The 10,980-nt window shown below is 41.6% G+C and overlaps 1 non-coding gene across 1 annotated transcript; it reads right to left on the bottom strand.

Moving 5' to 3' along the window:
* Positions 1-10,109: 10,109 nt before the first annotated feature.
* LOC111561994 lies at positions 10,110-10,261 on the bottom strand. Its single transcript, XR_002745067.1, has one exon. It is a non-coding gene; the product is annotated as a U12 minor spliceosomal RNA (small nuclear RNA).
* Positions 10,262-10,980: the final 719 nt, after the last annotated feature.

The following is a 10,980-nucleotide window of genomic DNA, read 5'->3' on the forward strand; positions in this document are numbered from 1 at the left end:
AGGTGATTTGAAATAGGAGACTGAGCCTAACATTTTTCATGGTCACACAAGGTTTTACATTTCTTACATATTTAGGTAGAATTGGTGTAGTGAGAATTTGGTGACTCATTTCCCTGGACCTCCATTTCCTCCTCTGTAAAATGGAGCTAGCACCTGTCATGGGCTGAATTGTCCCCGGCCCCCCAATTCAGATGTTGAAATCTCTACTCCCAGTACCTAAGCATGTTACAGATAACAGCTAAAGAGGTGATTAAGTGACGTTAAATGTTAGGGTGGGACCCCAATCCATGCTGAGTAGTGTCCTTATAAGTGGAAGAGACACCAGGGTGCTCTTGCAAGAAGGACATGAGGACGAAGTGACAAGAGGTAGCCATTGGCAAGTCAAGGAGAGAGGCCCTCAGAGGAAGCCAACTGTGTCTGTACCTTGATCTAGGACTTCCAGCTTCCAAAACTGAGAAAATCCATTTCTGCTGCTTAAGGCACCCATTGTGTGCTATGTTGTTATGGTGGTCCCAGTAAACTCATCCAATACCCAATGTGCAGAGTAAATAAGGAGAGGTCCTGTATGTCAAAAGTACTAGATAAACAATAACCAAAGTATGGAAAGAGCCCAATGGCCATCGATGGATGAATGGATAAAGAAGATGTGATATATACATACGATGAAGTATTACTTGGCAATCGAAAGAATGAAATCTTGCCATTTGCAACTACATGAATGGAACTGGAGGGTATTATGCTAAGCGAAATGAGTCAGTCAGAGAAAGACAAATATCATGTGACTTCACTCATACGAGGACTTTAAGACACAAAACAGATGAACACAAAGGAAAGGAAGCAAAAATAATATAAAAATAGGGAGAGGGACAAAACGTAAGAGACTGTTAAATGTGGAGAACAAACAAAGGGTTACTGGAGGGTTTGTGGGAGTGGGGATGGGCTAAATGGATAAGAGGCATTAAGGAATCTACTCCTGAAATCATTGTTGCACTAGATGCTAACTAACTTGGATGTAAATAAAAAAAAAAAAAGAAAAAAGTACTAGATAAATATGGTGGTAATGGTATTGGGAGTACTACAAAGACGTGCAACCAAAGGCAAAATTCTCTTTTTTTTTCAGATTTTGTTTTTAATTTCAAGGATTGACTCTTTGTTAATCCCTTTGTTTTGCCCAGTAAATTTTTATAGAAAAAAAAGAAGCATACTTCTATTCCAGATATAAATCTCCTGTTTAATATTGCAGGTGCTTTGAGGTTATAAAACATTTTCCAAAGAACCACAATCTATTGTCTGAAACTAGGGGTCTGATAACCGGATAATCACTGTAGTTACAATTTCTTTCTATAAGAGTTTGGTAGGAAAGTCTATTTTTTAATAATAGAACATTGCTTCGGCCCCCAGGCATAAGATCGTTCCTAAACGTTTCTTTGGAATATGAAACGAAAGCATTCTATGTCAGGATACCTTCAAGCTGTAGATACCAAACGTTAGAATTCAAGAGGCCTAACCCTTTGAATAAAGGCTAAAGTGGCAAACATTTTTTAGCAAATCTCTGAATGGTGTGGAGAAACAGCTTGTACCAAAATGAACCAAACAAATAAAACAGGTCAGAATTATAGGCTAAGGGTCTTTAAAGTTTATTTATTTATTTTGAGAGAGACAGAGACAGTGTAAGTGGCAGGGAGCAGGGGGAGCAGAGAGAGTGGGGGAGAGAATCCCAAGCAGAGGTTCACTCACAAACCACGAGATCATGACCTGACCAAGTGGGACGTTTAACCGACTGAGCCACCCAGGCGCCCCGTAGAAATTATCTTTTAGAAGCTGTGTTTACTGTCATGGGTTTCTTTATTCGTTGTGGATTTGCCATACTAAATGCAGGTTTGGGGCACCTGGGTGGCTCAGTCGGTTAAGTGTCCGACTCCAGCTCAGGTCATGATCTCCTGGTTCGTGAGTTCGAGATCTGCCTCAGGCTCTCTTCTGTCAGTGTGGAGCCTCCTTCAGATCCTCTGCTCTCTCTGCCCCTCCCCAGCTTGTGCTCTCTCTCTCAAAAATAAATAAACATTTAAAAATGTAGGCTTGGTTGTGGTGAACATGACCTAGTTATGGCCTTGATGTCATGTCCTTCCTACAGTGGAACAAAATGTCCCTTGGCTTCCGACTAAATTCTTCCCTCCAATTGGCCATATTGGAACCTTATGGTTAAACATCTCTGGGCTTCAGTTTCCTTAGTTCCGAAGCAGACAAAACATTCTCTGGTCAGGTCTGACTTCTAGGATTCCATGGGGCATTGGCCATGGAGTGGGACAGAAGAGACCAGGGGGCTGAGGGGTGGTTATGACCTTCAGGAAGCAACCTTCAGGACTCAGGATGGTTCCCCCACACCTGAAAGACTTCGTTAGCTTCTACCAAAAGCCTTCATCCCTCCACTCCCACACACACTGTTCTTCTGGTATGTTCTTCGGCTGCTGCTGCTGATTCACCATTGGCAGGCTGTGTATTTTAAGCTAACTTCTCATTAGAGGTGCTATATTTACACCATTGCATGCATAGTTGATGGGGCTAGAAGTTCTTTTGTGGCACAAAACAGACCATCTCTCGTGCTCCGAATCTCATTAGGTTGAGCCTCTTACAGGCTCCATAGGACCCTGGTTTCTAAAACATCAAGTCAAGTGTTAAGGAATTCCAAAAAAGGTAACTAGAATCTATGGTTTAAATACCAATATAAGTTAAAAATGGCTTCCACCTAGGGAGTTTTAATTGGTCACGATACTGTTTTAAAGTTTATAGAAATTTAAAAACAAAATAGCAAGGAATTTCATCTGATTAAAAGAGAATGCTATCCATCACAATTCTGCCATGTTAAATGCTGCAGCGATTGGTTTAGAACAGCTGTGAAGTGCCTTGAGAATGATCTAGTGCACTGGGGTCCCCCTTCCCTCGATGTAATAGACTTTCTTCCCTAAATTTTGTGAGTTTTTCAGTGACCCCTAACTTATACAATCAAAGCGAGCTGATCACAGAAGCCAGGTTACGTCATGAGCCTCCCCTGAAATATATCCATCCACCTCCCACTGTTTGCTCTGCTAAGTTCCAGAACCTTCGATTTGGCCCTTGGTTAACTGTCAGGTGACCTTTGCCACCTAGAAAGCAATATTTGAGGAAATGCCCTCCCCTGACACGAATCCCTCACCCTCCACAGAGTGGATCTGGTTATGAAAATTAACCCTTGGGAAACCAAGGGAGGGACAAAACTGTGAGTAATAGTTGATAACGTCTGAACACGAGGTTTCTATGTCTCAGGCCCTTCCCTAGCTAGCAAAATCCTCATTTTCCCAAATAGGTCCCCAGACAGTTTCCGAAGTGCTTCTTGCCTTTCCTTAGCATCTGAAATAAGAAACTGCCTCCCCCTTTTTTCTTAATCCTGCCACCCATGAAAGTGTACAGCTATGTGTAGCCTTTGAGGAGGTACCTCACAAGACAGACATGTGATCACCCTTCAAGGACGCATTGAGAATGGCTACTTTCTATCCTGTGATTCGATCTGATTTTCTTCTCCCACATTCTTCTCTTCAATAGAATTCTATTTTCTGAGGAGAACCTCTTTTACTCCCATTTAAAGCCACACTCAAAGCCAGCAATCATATGCAAGACTTTCCTGTGCTACAGGAGACACCATCTCCCGTGGAAAAGACACTTGTGCTCAGCCCCTGAAAGACTCCTAGAACCAGTTGTGGTTTCAACAGCCCAAAGTCCTCACGTTTAATACAAGAGAAATACCGTGTGGCTGGTGACCAGGGATGTCCCCCATGGTCCTTGCTCCCTCATGGTCCTTGCTCCTTCTCTAAGGGACTTACGGGTGCCTGTCCTTTGTACCTTCTCTCACCTGCCCACTTTGAGCTTTCTGCTGTGGAATCCAACATCTCTCTCTCCAATCTTTACCCCCACCCAGATGAAAAGTAGCTATTAAGGCTAGGACCTTACATGATGGTGATAAATTCTCCAAATTATTTAGTAGTGCAATACCTCAGTAAGTTGCCTCAAAGCAATAGGCCTTAGCTAAGAGAAATGTTGGTGATAGTGGAAAATTCAAGTTCATGTCAAACTTTCAGGACTGAAACTCTGTAGTCTCATGCACAAACCTTCACTTACTTGAAAACTTTAATCAGTTTACCATCGTGCTCCGGGCTTCCTGGCATCTCCACCATAACCTCGGAAGCCTGTGTCACTGTTTCTTGGGGTTCCTATAATGTGCAGCCAGAGAATTTTGAGTGGCTTCAAGGTATTCTAGGATATAGAAAAAAAATGACTCAAGGTCACTTACTATAATTTAATTCTGATAATTCAAGCACCAGAACACCAGAACAAAGCAATTCTTGTAAGTGCTTTGTGACCTCCTTCTTATATATAGATCTAGAAACTGAAAAATCAAATGACTTTTGTCAGGATGGAACAAAAAGTCAATATTAGAGCAGAGAAGTATAGCCATATTCTGCAAGTCTTGATCTATTAATCAACTGGGACACAGCCCTGCTGTCTAAAAGAGGCAGGAGAATAGAAATGCAATTTGGGGGCATTATAGGCTTAGAGGAGAATAAGCATGTAGTGAGGCTAGGGAAGCTAGAAATTCAGTACTTGTTCACCATTGAATATTTAACATTTAAATATCATAGTAAGTCCCACCTAATGTGCAATCTGAGATTATTTGCTTCCAAAGTATTTATCTGATTAGAAGAAGTTTAATGCCTTTCTCAGTTTCATGTGAATGATGGGTGCCCCAAATCCCAAGATGGTAATTATATATAATTTACCATGAAATAGTTAACTCTTGCAGGATATTGAAAAGAGAAGAATTAAAAGGCAACTCGGAAATTTGAAAATTCTACCCATCAAAAATAAGAGCTTTACTTTGACTTCTTCGGAAATTCTAGATGATGATTTACTTCGCTGTTCACGTCACAATTGAGGTCACCTATTTAAAGCCAAGCCGGTCAGCTGCCTTTAGAAATGAATAAAATAACTATCAGCTGGTTGTAGCCTGGGTGTCTCTCTCGAAGTTGTAGCCAACAGTGGGGTTGAGGTAGACACAGCTCAAATTGGATGACCCTGTGAGTGATCAACTGACGTAGGAAGCGGTTCACCCACTTACAGAAATATCTTTCTCTGTCAAATGTGTACTCATCAGAAAGGTCAGCTTTTGCTTGGATCATTCCACTGTTGCCCACAGCTGCAGCAAACAGATTGGGGTATTTATTCTCAACCGCACTGCAGGGAACCCTGCCTGAGAACCACCAAAAGAGACCCATGTATTGTTGGCAAGTGCCATTTTCTCTGCCATGATGTTTTGGAAGTTGGCAGGGCTTGGCTGCTGCGGAGATAGTGGAGGCTGTAAGTACGTAGGTCTCTATAATTAAAATGCAATCACACTTCCTTATGACAACCGTTAGGGCAAAATAACATGGCACTTAAACCTGCTTGACCAGGAGGCCAAAATGCAAATGTTGAAAGCACATTGAGATTTTTACCCCCATTCCACTTGAAACACTTGAATGAGAATGGGCAGAAGGACATTCTGGTGAATAGTTACACACAAAGGCAGGCAGCAGGAGGAGGAGGAGTTTCTATTTCTCAAGTCTCATTTGCATTTGTCCTTCCCGACCTGGGCGCACCTGATGGGAGCTCCAGACTCCCCTCCATCGCAAGATGGCCTTCCCTCAGGCACTGGGCGCACTGGGCGCCCCTCGCAATAAGCTATCGGCAGGACTCCAAACGTAGCCCTTAGTGGAAAGAGATAAGCTGGCATTGCTTCGCTACTTTTCTGAGACTTTAGAGGATCCGTGGTTAATCAAGTGGAGGATATTTTCTAGTCTTTTTGGGTTGCCTGCTGCATCCAGAGAAAGCCAATACGGGCTTGAATTTCCTAAGTTATAAGGGAGCAAGTAACACTTTACCGTTCTGTTGTTTTTCAGTAGGGTTTTCGGTAAGGCTAAGGAAGTCCATCGTGTGTGTTAAGGTTGTTTTTAATCTTCAACACCAAAGAACAACAACAACAAAAAAATTACCCCCTATCTCCTTGCTGGAGATACTAATTTCAAGTAGAATAATGCCCCACGTGGCTGAATGTAAACATCAAATAGGGGCTAAAGACATTTAAAAAAAAAAGACTTCACATAGAAGAAATACACATGGCCAATGAACACATGAAAAAGAAATTTAGTCCTACTAATCAGAAAAGTGCAAACTTGGTAATGATTTATTTTTTTCACCTATCAAACTGTCAAACACCTGTGTCGATGATAATACTAAATGTTACCAAAAGCTAGATAAAGCAGGCACTCCAGTGACTACTGGACAGAATAAAGCAGGAGAACATTTCTGGGGAACACTCTGGGACCTATATCAGGATCTTCTGAAGGCAAAGGAACTTTTGACCCAATATTTCACTACTAGAAACCTGTGACAGAGAACGCTGGCTGTCCCCAAATATCCATTCTCCATTTCTTTCTCTTAGTAAAAAAAATCAGCTAGGCTTATAGAATTAAAACTACCTTTCCCAGCCACAGCAATGTTATTACAGAAGAAAAAAAAAATAAGATATAAAACCTTAGATACATTTTGTTTTGAAAGCCAAGATTTTAGCAACAATTTAATAGGTCAGACTATGAATAACATTTCTTTCTCTGTAATCTTCTATACTTTCCCCCAAAATGCCAGTTTCAAAACTAGAAAAAAAAAGTTATCAAAAAATGCCACTAAAAAACAGAGGTTTGGGGCACCTGGGTGGCTCAGTAGGTTAAGTGTCCGACTCTTGATTTCAGCCCAGGTCATGATCTCCTGGTTTGTTAGATTGAGTCGCACATCGGGCTCTGTGCTGACAGCACGGAGCCTGCTTGGGTCTCTCTCCCTCTCTCTCTGCCCCTTCCCCGCTCATGTGTGTGCATGCACACGTTCTCAAAATAAATAAATAAACTTAAAACAGAGGCTTATATGACTCACATACGTTATATAAATATTAATACAGTCCTTATTATATTACATGATAATCATATACCATAACAGCATGACAAATAGAAGTCCAGGATGAAGTAATGCATGATAAAAAATTTGCTTTTTAAATATTTATTTTAAAAATTATTGTTTCAAAGTTAATAGAATAGTGATATCTTAATCGCTATCAACTTAAACTTGGCATTCTAGATAGGGAGATACCCTGAATAAATGATGAGGAGGGGTTTCATGTTGCTTAGGGTCCACTCTATGAAGTCACGTTTAAAGAAGCACAGCCCAGGGGCACCTGGGTGGTTCAGTCAGTTAAACTTCCAACTCTTGACTTCAGTTCAGGTCATGATCTCAGGGTTTATGAGGGTTTATGTCGGTCTCTGCTCTGACAGCGGGGAGCCTGCTTGGGACTCTCTATCTCCCTCTGTCTCTGCACCGCCCCTCCCCCTGCTTGTGCTCGTTCACTCTCTCTCTCTTTCTCTCTCTCTCTCAAAATAAATAAATAAACTTTTACAAAATAAATAAACAAAAATAAAGAAGCACAACCCAACAACCAATAGTAATGAAAAGGGAACTTTATTCTTAGCAGGTGCACCTCAAAGCACATCAAAAGGGTTAGAGGTCATAACCCGCCTCAGTCCCTTCTGCTTCTGTTGAGGAAGCTTCTGTCCCCTCCTAATTCTGTTGAGGAAACTCTCAAACACCAAACTCTTACTCTCTTAACACCAACTCAAGCATCATTGTTTCACTCTTGCCAGAATTTTTTCCTTGTGTGGCTAAATCTAATCTCCCTCCCAGCCATCAGGGTGTTCTCGTCCTTCATGATTAGAAGGTAGAGCAGGCGCGGGAGGTGGGGAAGGGACCCGGCTAATAAAGGATTTTCTGGAGCAAATAGGGGAAGGTGGGGTACTGTAAACATTTAGGGCTAATGAGTTTTGTCCCAGGAACAGGCAACTCCACACCGCCAATGGGTTGTGATTGGATCCCTTTGATGGGTTACAGATTAATTACATGGAGAGTATTAGTCAACCACTGTTCCTGACCTCATCATTACAAGCTGTGAATTTGGTCAAGTACTTCCATTTTTGAAAAACAAAATGTCGCAGGACAATACAGAAAACCTAGCCTTGAAGCCTTTTATGGAATAACAAAATTCTGACAACACCCACACCCAAATCACAGTTTCTAAGGAAGAAATGCAGAGCCCGCGAAAATACTGGACTGTCACCACATCATAAAAGAGTCAGCGACTTCGAATTCCAAAATCACTTTTTTTGAAGGTAGGAAGAGACCTATGCTATTAACCTGAAGTTATTAATAGTTTTCCACTGTTAAACGGTACCAAGAATTATGACTCATGTAATAAAGATATCATTTCACTGACATTAATGGCACGCTCAGGGCTGTAAAAAGGCAATGCATGTTCCCTTTAAAAAGAGAGTCAAGGGGCGCCTGGGTGGCTCAGTTGGTTGAGTGTCCGACTTCGGCTCAGGTCATGATCTCACAGTCTGTGAGTTCGAGCCCCGCGTCGGGCTCTGTGCTGACGGCTCGGAGCCTGGAGCCTGCTTCCGATTCTGTGTCTCCCTCTCTCTCTGCCCCTCCCCCGCTCATGCTCTGTCTCTGTCTCTGTCTCTGTCAAAAATAAAAATAAAACATTAAAAAAAATAAAAAGAGAGTCAAACTCTTGGCCCCAAATATTTGGTGTCTTTCAAACTTTTAGAGCACCTTATAATTCATTTGGTCTGATTGTATATGTAGTAATTATAAGTAGGTAAAAAAAAAAATCACGTTTCCACTGCAAGAAACACAACAAGACTAAGTGGGAAGAATAAGATCCTGAAAAACAACTAGATCTTTTTAATCTGTCCCCGTGTTGCCACCGCAAGCTAAAATTTGACATTGCACTTAACAGTGACAAACTGTTTTTAATAAAATGGTCGCTACTGCCTCCGAGTGGTGGGTCGTTTTCAGAGTTTAAATTTCATTAATTTCAAGTCTTCCCAGCCTAACGGGAGAGAATTTTGAGACTGACAGCGTATCTATCGTTGCAAGTTTAAATTCTGAACGTGATATTGTAGTTGAAAGACACGAAGAGTATTGTCCTGTTTACAAAAGCGTACGAACAACTTGTTAAGTGTGTGAGGTTGGCTGGCTTTGTCCATAAAGTCTTTGCTTCCACAGGGAAGCAGAGGGCTCTCATCTCTCACTGTTTTCCATCCAGGTAATGCTCCTTGACATCCACGTTTTGCTGGTGGCACTTTCACCTCCAATCATGAGAAACACTGAGCCACCAGGTATATAGAACTCATCACTCACGAAATGCCTCTGTGGAGAGAAAAGCATTATTTTAAATCATTAATGCATCAAACTGGGATTTGTCTGTTGCCATTTCTAATGGCAGAGGGGTAGGGCAATTTAGTGCGTCAAAATAAAGCTTTGTTTCATGGTTCTGAGGACTGGTCTAAGCAAGTGACGTGACAAGTAACCGTTCCTCCGAATTGCGCGTAATTGTTGAAATTAGCAGCCCACGATATAGTTTGCCCAAATCAAACCCTACATAATTAGTACATTGGATTTGGATTATATGATGGATCAAAGGCAAGTCTGCCCTTTTTTCCACTCTGAAATGAACCAAATGCACACAGGAAAATAAATAATAATGGCAACTCAGTCCTCAAGGAAAATCGAGAACACTAAAAATGCAAATCATGGAGAGAACTGGGAACTTTGGGAAGAGCTGGCAAAACACAGATTTCTACCTGGCGATGAAACATCCATGAATGAGCCAGGGACCATTAGTGTGGAACAAGAAGATCCCTGTGCATGGCTGGGCTGGGGATACAGACACCCCCTGGCAACCCACTTCACTCCATGGAGTGAAACAGCTAAGAATGGTAATAAATAAATGAAGCAGCCAATCCAGGTATTTAGGAGAAAAAAAAAAATCCAAAGAAAGCCCAACAAAAATAATAAAGATAAAAGTAGAAATTAATACATCAGGAGACTAAAGACTGATAGAACCAAAAGAATGAATCCAAGGGCTTTTTTTTTTCCCCTTCTCCACCTCATTTATTACCTTCATACCAGTCTACTCTTTCAGGGTTAAAGACTGACAGACAGATCACCAACTCCAAGGCACCCCGCAAAGCAGGCGGGTCACCCCAGAGGCAACCTTTACCCACTCAAAAATTTGTGTCACATAAGCAGTGAGGATTCGGGCATCATCCGAAGTCATCATGTTTCCCTACTTGTAAGTTTAAGGGATCCAACGGTTGTTTCTTTAAATACAAAATGAAATTTTAAAAATTTAGAAAAATGATTGTCTAAACCGGGAGTTCTCAACGTGGGTGATTTTGCCCGTCCCCTTCCCTAGGGGACATTTGACAATGTCTGGAGATATTTTTGGTTATCGCAACAGGGTAACAGCTGGTGTTACTGGTATCTGGCGGGTAGAGGTAGGGCTGTTGCAAAACAGACTCCAATGCCAGGATAGGAAGGAGTAAAGCCGGAGGAGAGGGAGGAGGACCTTATGCTTGCCTGGGCCTCTACTACAACACCAGGACAGGCCCCACGACAGAGGCCTGTTTGGCCCAAAACATCAGTGGTGCCAAGGCTGATCAACCCTGGTCTGATCGAGTCAGTAAAAGGGGTAGGAATTACATATGCATAAGGAGGATGTAAAAATGATCTGGCTCAAAGATATTTGACAAATTACGGAACACTCTGCTCAAATCTGAGCCAAAAATTTTGAGAATCTGTATGTAACTAATGACTTTATCAGAAAGTGAGAATTACCAAAAGACAGTGTAGACAGCACAGAGCTTCTAAGCCAATTATCATGGAAGAAATAGAGAAAGTTGCAAGAAAAGACAGTGAGAGAATGAAGGGAAATAATTCTATCAACATTTTAAGGAACAGATGGTCCCAATTTAGTTTAAATTGTTCCAGAGCATAGAGTAAGGAGAAAATCTTCCTTTTTTTTCT

The sequence above is a fragment of the Felis catus genome, chromosome C1, assembly GCF_018350175.1.
Source record: "Felis catus isolate Fca126 chromosome C1, F.catus_Fca126_mat1.0, whole genome shotgun sequence".
Classification (NCBI taxonomy): domain Eukaryota; kingdom Metazoa; phylum Chordata; class Mammalia; order Carnivora; family Felidae; genus Felis; species Felis catus.